Raw genomic sequence first — 8,603 nt, forward strand, 5'->3', positions numbered from 1 at the left:
TGGATCAGGCCCAGAGATATTTGGAAACTCAGCTGTTTATCTAACCTGGAAATCAAACAATGAAATGCTGCCTGCATTCTGTATCTGAACTATTATGGATGCAAAATTTGTGAGCAAAGTCATTTTATCTTAAAGATAAATTTAACCTACCTGTAACCTCAGGAAAAAGTGGGCTGTGGATGTAGTGGAAACTGACCATCCAATGGTACTTTAACTCTTCTAATCCAGCAACCAGGGAATAGAAATTAGTGGATTTTGTGGGACAGACATTCAAAGAGCCTGAGCCTTAGTCTAACCTGGCTAGGCTGAACAGGTTGGAAACTCTCTAGATTGAGGAAATTCAGGCACGTGCCTGCTAGGGCTGTCCCTGATTTGATTTGGCGGAGATTCGGCCTGATTCAGTGGCCGAACCTCCGAATCTGAATTGAATCAGGAGACCCTTTAATCTCTCCAAATCAAATTGCAACCCTGAATTGATTCCAAGAGATTTGGAAAGATTCAGCGATTCAGACATAGATACAGTTTTAAATGTTTTTTCTACATACCTCAAGCTACCAGGTGGCTCAATAATATGCTGGAGTGGATGGAGTGTCTCACAGGAGCATGGGGGGCTCCCCAGCGCACTCAGCAGCAGACTCAGAAGTGAACCGGAAGCACTTCCAGTCCACTTTTGGGTATGCCGAGGAGCACGCAGGGGGCCCCCTACGCCCCTCCCAGCTTGGTGACTAGTACTTCCTGGGTCTGGGGGGGCACCTGGGGTCCCCCCGTGGCTGATTGCTGATCCAGGGGAGCATCATGGGGTGGGGGGGCCAGCGCACTCCCTGGCAGACCCAGAAGTGGACTGGAAGTACTTCCAGGTTTGCTGCCAAGCACATGACACCCCACCACCACCCCTGTGCTCCTGTGGGACACTGTCTATCTCAGCATTCATGAGCCACGCCTGGTACCTCAAGGTATGTAGAAAAAACATTTAAAGCTGTGTCTATGTCCAAATTGCTGATTCTCTGAATCAGCACCAAATCTTCAGATTTGGCCAAATCGAATCGGGGCAGTGGTCCAAATCAACGAGTCGAATCACTGTTCCTGATTTGGGCTGAATCCAAATCCGAATCGAATACGGCCCATTTTGCACACCCATAATGCCTGCAGTGGCTCAGGCTAGAAGCCGGGGGGGGGGGGGGGCTAGAACAGCCCTCCCTTCCCTTGCATAGAGTTGAGCTGAGGGCATGGCCAGGCCCCAGCAGGACTTTCTCATTAGGGAGGTCTGCCTGCACCATCTCAGGCTTTTCCTCACTGGCTGCTCAAGGGGTGGGAGAACTGTCAGCCCCCAGACCCTTTCTAGCACTCTGAGGCAAGGTGGGGTGTGCAGTGCATGCATCTGTTGATGATACGGAGCTTTTCAATCTCCCTCCTTGCTTGTCAGACTGTCTGCAACAAACTGACATGGGAGCAAGGTATCCCAGAGCTGGTAAGAGTCTTTATCACCTGATTAGCAAAACAATAGCCTCTCTCCCATTACTTCAAACTCTTTTTAAACAGCTTACCAGGGTGACCTGTTGATTAGCTCCAAACAGCCTGTTCTGTCTGCCTGCCTGTCCCAATGAAATTAGAGAGACACACACACGGACACCTCTTGGCATTAGCTAGCACACCACATGCCTAGGGTCTGTGGGGCTGGGGTCCATGCTGTGGGAGATGGGAGGGAGGGCAGGGGAGATGGGGTGGATTTCCTGCTTGAGCAGTGAGGAGGGGTAGGGCAGGGGGAAGCCAGCAGACCCTCCTGTGTCTGCAAATCTGTGCCAGAGAAGCTCTGGTCAGGGAGCAGAGGGGAGGGGCCAGCCCTGCTGTGAAGCAGAGAGCCCCTCCCAGCCCAGAGAGCATGCCAGGATGCTGGGGACATCTGGTTTATCTTAAAACAAGAAGGGGTCTGGGACAGACATTGCATAAACCAGTTTGAGCCAAATCAGTTAAGTCTGATACTACATTCAACCAGGTTTATCTCAAACCAGTTTCAGCCATTTTCAAGGTGGTTTATGTGCACTGAACATCCGCTCTGTTACAGGTTTAAACCAGTTTCTGATCACTTAGACCAGTTTATGTGTAATGTCAGTCCCTAGCCTAACTGGCCATGCTAAGGCTGTACTCCAGGCTGTGCTTCTGACCCTGTGCTGAGCAGCTGCAACTCTAGTGAATGCCAAGAAGAACTGTGTGGGGTCAGAACTTAATTTACAAGCCACAGGAAAAGCCAAAGAGTATTAGAATATCCATAATAATATATTAGAATATCCATAATTATTAGAATATCCAGAAAGCCTCACAGTAAAAGTCTATACACACACTTAAATTAGAGCTGCTCCGAGAATTAAAACGCCCATGTCATCACACATATTCAGCATCCCACACTTCAGAATGGCAGTGGAGGTGCTTTAACTAAAGCCTGTTTGACAAGCTTTAGTTAAAGCACCCCACCACCATTTTGAAGCACAGGGACACTAAATAGACATGATGCGGAAGCTACTGGAGCGCACTAATTAGCACACCCCAGCAGACTTGATTAGTCAAGTTTGCTCCGACACGTGCTAATTAGCACACATTGGAACAGGCATCCGGAACATGTATAGGTGCCCTCAGAGAACATCTTCACCACAGATATAATGGGCATTTGGGGCCTGGGAGTGAAAAGCCATAGCTAAGTTAATATAACTCCAGGGGTTCTATATTTACCCAGGGGTATTGCTAGGACTGCTGAGGCCATATCCCTATGCTTTACTGTGCTCCACTTAGCTGATCACCAGAAACCCTAGTTTTCTCTGTTTAAAAATCACAAATTCTCTGATTTAAAAACCCAAAATCCATAGTTAATATGAAACACCAATTATATATAGGTATCAATTGAACAGAATATTTTATTGAGATATTCACGATTTTCAAGCAATTTGGAAGGCTTACCAGTGCTTCAAATGCTGTAATAAAATAACTTCTAAGTACTGTACCTTTAAGTTTTAGTATTTGATTTTGAGTTTTTTTATCATGGAAAATCAGAGCTCCCCTTGTCCCCTTCGCTCACCAGGGCACAAGTCCAGGCCCCTCACTCCCAAGCCACAGCCCCACAGCCCTGCTGATGCCCCTCATTCCCCACCCACTGCCCTCTGGCCTGCCGGTGCTCCTTACTTCCCCCACCCATTACCCCCCCAGCCCTGCTGGAGGGGGTCCCCAGCTGTCAGGGCTACAGGGCCAGGGACCCAGGTCCACAGTTCCCTGCATGCACCGCAGCAGCACCCAAGCCACAGCTGCTGCCCACAGGAAGCAGTGGCTGCTGTGGCAGAGTGTGTGGGGGGTAGCTATTGGCTGCCTGCTGTGGGCTTCTTCTCCCCACCCTGTTGCCCTCCTCCCCTCCCCCCAGGCCTTCACAGCCCAGTGGGTGGGAACTGGCATGGCAGGACAAAGTGGGGCCAGGTGGGGAGGCTTGTGCCACTTCCGGGAGCTCTGTGCTGCCATGATGAGGAGTGCCATGCCTGCCCAGCAGCAGCAGGGGGCACATCTCCATGCTGCCACCCCCGCTGCTGCTGGGCGGGCAGGGGTACCTCATCATGTCAGCTCAGGGCTTGTGGTGGGGGCACCGAGCTTCCTCACCTGTTCCTGCTCTGCCCTGCCAGGCCTGGTCTCACCCACTGGGCTGCAGAGACCCCAGGGGGAGTGGAGCAGGGCAGGGAGCCTGAGCCCTAGCCCGCAGCAGGCAGCCCACCCCCGCCCCATGCACAAATCTGGGGGTCATGTGTCCCCTATGCCCCCCACCCTGGGAGCACATGCATCAGCAGGGAGCCAGCTTCCCCCTCTCCTTGGATTAGTTGCCCATGGCTGCATCTCACTTCCCACCTGGGCCCTGGGGCCATGCATTCTGGCCCCAGGCCCCAAGCCCTATGCACCACCCTGGCTGGGCAGCAGCCTCAGCCCCAGTCCTTCCTACTCCCTCCCTATGGGGGCCTCAATTCTCCACCCCCCACACCAGACTTACCTGTGGGGAGCTGCTCTCCAGGCTGCTTGGCGGCCATGTGCATATGTGCATGCACACATGCACAGCACCCCCTCCATGACCACACTCCTTCTGCTCCCCCCAGTCCCTTGCAGGCTGGGACTCTGCCAGGCTGCAGGGAGTAACCTGTTTCCTGTGTTTTTCTCCTTAAAATGAGAAAATCCAGTTTTTACCTCATTCTTCCATGGCAAATGGAAAACTTGGATCCCTTCTGATCATTTTTGATTCTGTCCCAGTGAACTGGAGAGGAAATTGACTGTCTTTCATGTGGAGAAATACTGGAGAACATGCCATTGGAGTATGGAGTATGTTAAGTCTTCACTGTGAAAGAACTGCAGTTCCAGATGAGACAGCTAGCTCTAGTTGACAGCTCCATCACAGTTGGGAGAAAGTGTCTTGCACATGTATGGGAGCCAGGTTAGCAGCAACACCCAAATAAAAGTCCAGGCTAATTTTCCAGTAAAGGCATACAATCAGAGTAAGCAGGGTGGATTTTGCCTCTCTCATCTGAAATCAGGAACAGCAGCTTTTGATTTTAAGATTATTGGCATCTACTTCCACAGAGGTAAGATTAAGCTCTTGGTTTACACGTTAGTATTGCCTCTTCTCAGATCCCTTGGTATCATTACAACCCTTCGGGACAAAGCCAGTCTCTGGTTAACCAGAAATTATATTTCTCGGGAGTTTGGTAAAACTGTATACATCATTCTGACATAATAAGAAACACATGGAAGGGAAACAAATTATTCAAATGCTGCCTAAAGAAAAAGACATTCCCCAAAATGGTTCATTTGCTTTTTCTTTACTTAAAAAAAAGAATAAAAATACTCTCAGCACTTTGGAAAAGGACTAAAAGAAATAAAATTCTACAAAACTTAATTTCAGAAACAGCAAAACAGTCAAGAAGCACAAACATTTCAATTCTTCTACAATGCATCAAGTTCCCAGGCTCCCCTAAAACCTGAAATCCCTATTACAAGGGACACAGGGTAGCTGACCTGTGAAGCTGTATGACAGCCCGTGAGTGAGCTGTATCAGCTAGGGGAACTGGTCAGCCATTAATCTGTGAAGCCTAGAAAGTCAGCTAACAGGAGAAGCTGTAGCCTGCCTAGCTAGCTGCTGTGGATATGGGAAAACTGGAGTTTCCCCATAATCCTCCTCTTTGTTACCTACAAAGTGACAGTGATATACCTTGGTTGGGCACTGAACACACCTTGTCCACTCAGTCTTGCTTGTACACTCCAAACCCAGGAATCTAGTGATGGCAATGATCTGGGCTTGGTATGTGGCTTCTTTAAAAGTAAAGTGAGGTAGTTAGCTGTGTGAGTCTGAAGCCAGACAGAAGGCAGGGGAGATTTGCACTGTATCAGCTAACTAAATCAGAGATGCGTAGCATAAACTTTGGCAAATCTGAGCTCACTTTATCAGATGCCATGAAAGTGGCTACTGTGGACAACCCCTGAGCCGCTTCAGCAACACATTTTCAGGTTTGGAGTATGCAAACAAGAGCTAGTGGACAGGGGGGTTTCAGGGGAAGGGCAGGGGAGGATGCTTGGGCCATCCTACTTGAGACACATTTCTGCCATGATACGGATATCCCATAAGTTCTATACCAAGTGAGCTTCTGAGCAATGTGTGAGCTCTGATTGCTGAGCAGTCAGGAAGGAATGAAGGCAGGAGACCTGCCTGAGTATCACTGGAAGTTTCACTGAAATCATCACATTCCCCTAGAACGTTTCTATTTCAACAAATTAGTGTTCTATCAGAAAATTTCCAAGCCAGCCCTTTGTACAGAAACGACTAAGTAGAACCCAACGTTTGTTTAGCATTAAGTTGCATCAATCCCAAACAGGCTTTTCTAAGTGAAGAATAAAGAACCAGGTTGTTTTTATTTTACACATTCTCTTATAGGGAAAGTGCCGTGCTGTCACTCTTATTAAGAAAACTGTAAATATGCCTGTTGTCACAGACATGAAGCTGCATTGATTTCCATGGATAGATACAGACATTCAAAAAGTTCAAGGCAAAATTGATCTGAGCTGCACGGTTTTCTGTAAGCAGCGCAGTTTATATTGGTAGCTAACAGAACCAACATTCGCCCTTTGGTGGTAGAGAAAGTTCTTAGACTGGGTTCTGCCATTTTTAAACCAGTCGGTGTGCACCAGACTTCTGTTCTGTTATGGGTATAGGCTGGTTGCCTGTCATTTATACTAGCAAAAGTGTAATATCTGTACCCAGCCCATATGTTTCTACAGCTGTAATAGAGAACAGAATGTAGGACACTTGAACCTCCAAAACATGCTGGGCCTGAGTCTGTTGTCCTGTGCCTTTTGTATTTATTTACACAAGTTCAAAGCAAATGCAGCATGTGCCTCTATCATGCTACCAAGTCAGAATAACAGTGACTTTCAGTGTAGACTAACAAATTGGACAGAAAAATTTAGGGGTTTTGTTTTATTCCACTCCCTTTCCTTGAGTGAGATTGTAAAACAAGGACTGAGGGTCAGATCATGGACTAGTGTCAATCCATATGGGTTTATCAGTTTCAATGATGTGATGCTGACTTATTCTTGCTGAAGATGGTGAAAGACACTGATCTTAACTCAGTCCTGTGACTTCTCCCCCCCACATGTAGAACTTTACTATAAGAATGTGGACATGTGGTTATTGTAGCCAGGATTGCAGTTCCTACGTTGTTCTGATGCAATTCTGTTTTCATTGTAGGATGAACCCCATGAGCCCTGGCATCCTAAAGCCATCTTGGTCCTTAGTCCTCCTCTAACCACTGCTCTATTTAGATTTCACTCCCCTTTGAAATCTGGGACTACAATCAGGAGTCCCAGCAACCCTCCACAGTCTCCCTGCTAAAATATCTTCCTAATCCCCACTGCTTTATGTTCAATACAGGAAGGTTCCATACTGTAACAACGTCTATTCTAAATTCTGTTTTCAAAACTGCACTAAAATAGCTGCCTGTACTCTAGCCTTGCCTTCATATAAGTAGAAAGAGAATTTTCTCACTGAAGTCAATGGGGTTCTCCTGTATTTGCACTAGCGTAACTGAAAGGACATTTTAATCGTTGCAGGGTAGAAACTTTGTGAGGACATGAAAGAGTCAAATTTAAAGTGTAGTTTCACAGATGGCTCTAAAACTAAAAGAAACTTTTGTTTGATCCCAGTGGTGGGATTTTTCTGAATCTCTTGCAACTGCAGTGGTAGCTAACAGAACCTGACATGCAGTACCAAGGAAGGAAATGTACATGTTTATTTTGGAGAGTTTGGGGGCCATTAGATAGAAAACTTATAGGAAAATGGAAAACATGCAATGGTGATTTATTTCTGAAGGGAAGAGGGGGTTGGGAGTGGAGGGAGTCAAGGAAATTCCCTCATTGGAGACTCTGAGCCAGATTTTCAGCTAGTATAAAATTGCTGACCTGCAATGAAGCTATTGGAACAGTGCAGCAGCTCTGTGCAGTGCCTGCCCCAGCCCCTTGAGGGGAGCTGTGGGTGGGCGAGGCCAGGACCCAGGCAGGATGAGGCAGCCACGGTGGCTGCTCCCAGGCTCCAGGGGGCTCCTGCAGCCAGGGGACGGCTCTGACCTGCTTGCACTATGCCCAGCATGCAGGGAGGCTGATGATCCCAGAGAGGGAAGCCCCTGAGCCCAGCATCCTGCCCCAGTCAGGCAGCATCCCCATGTGCACAGGGTGGCTGTGGCCTATCCCTGAGGAGCTGCACGGGCCGGGCCAGGCCTCATCACAGGTGCTGCTGGGTACCTCCACCTGCCTGCCCACCGCAGCTTGAGCCCACAGAGCCCCAGGGCTGCCCCCACTTCCTGTCTATCCCCCACCTTGCTAAGGGCCCAACCAGGCTGGCTTGCCTGTGGCACCTCCCCCACACCTCCCAGACCCTGTTCTGACTGCCTGGCCCCAGTGCTGCCCCAGGGCTATGCCACCCGTTGGAAACCTCCAGGACAGTGACCCTGCACAGCGCCTGCCCTGACCCCAGCCCTGTCCATCCGCAGCTCCCTCCACAGGCCAGCTGGGCTGGAGGATGCAGCCTGGGTGCAAGGGGCGGGGTCAGTAGAACCCAGACAGCTTCCCTGCCCGTGTTCTTCTGGCTCTGCCCCAGTGCCTGCCACGGTGCTGGGACTTGTGGCTGCACAGGAGAGCCCAGAGCAGTAACTTAAAAAAAAAAAATTAAACAATTTCTTTGCATGCCTCCAGGTGTGGCGGGAAAAATGTCTCCACATGCCACTAATGGCACGTGTGCCAGGGGTTGCCAACCCCTGGACTAGGGGTTTACCAGGTGTAAAGTGAACGACTTAGGAAGAAAAAGGGACACAGAATGTGTTTAAACATCTGCATCTATTTGAATTTTAAAAGAGTCTTGAAAAGAGAGAAAAGCCCAAAGCATTATTTTCCTGGGACATGGCTGTGGTGCCTTAGGCTAGGGACAGAAGTTACACATAAACCAGTTTAAATGATCAGAAACTGGTTTAAACCTGTAACAGAACAAAAGTTCAGTGCACATAAACCAGTTTCAAAATGGCTGAAACTGGTTTAAGATAAAC

At 48.7% G+C, this 8,603-nt stretch overlaps 1 long non-coding RNA gene across 1 annotated transcript in view; it reads left to right on the plus strand.

Moving 5' to 3' along the window:
* LOC109296309 overlaps positions 1-8,603 on the plus strand; it is a 51,964-nt gene that overhangs the window by 9,224 nt on the left and 34,137 nt on the right. The window lies entirely within an intron of this gene.

This window comes from Gavialis gangeticus, unplaced genomic scaffold, assembly GCF_001723915.1.
Source record: "Gavialis gangeticus isolate Ggan-Ray unplaced genomic scaffold, GavGan_comp1, whole genome shotgun sequence".
NCBI classification, from domain to species: Eukaryota; Metazoa; Chordata; order Crocodylia; family Gavialidae; genus Gavialis; species Gavialis gangeticus.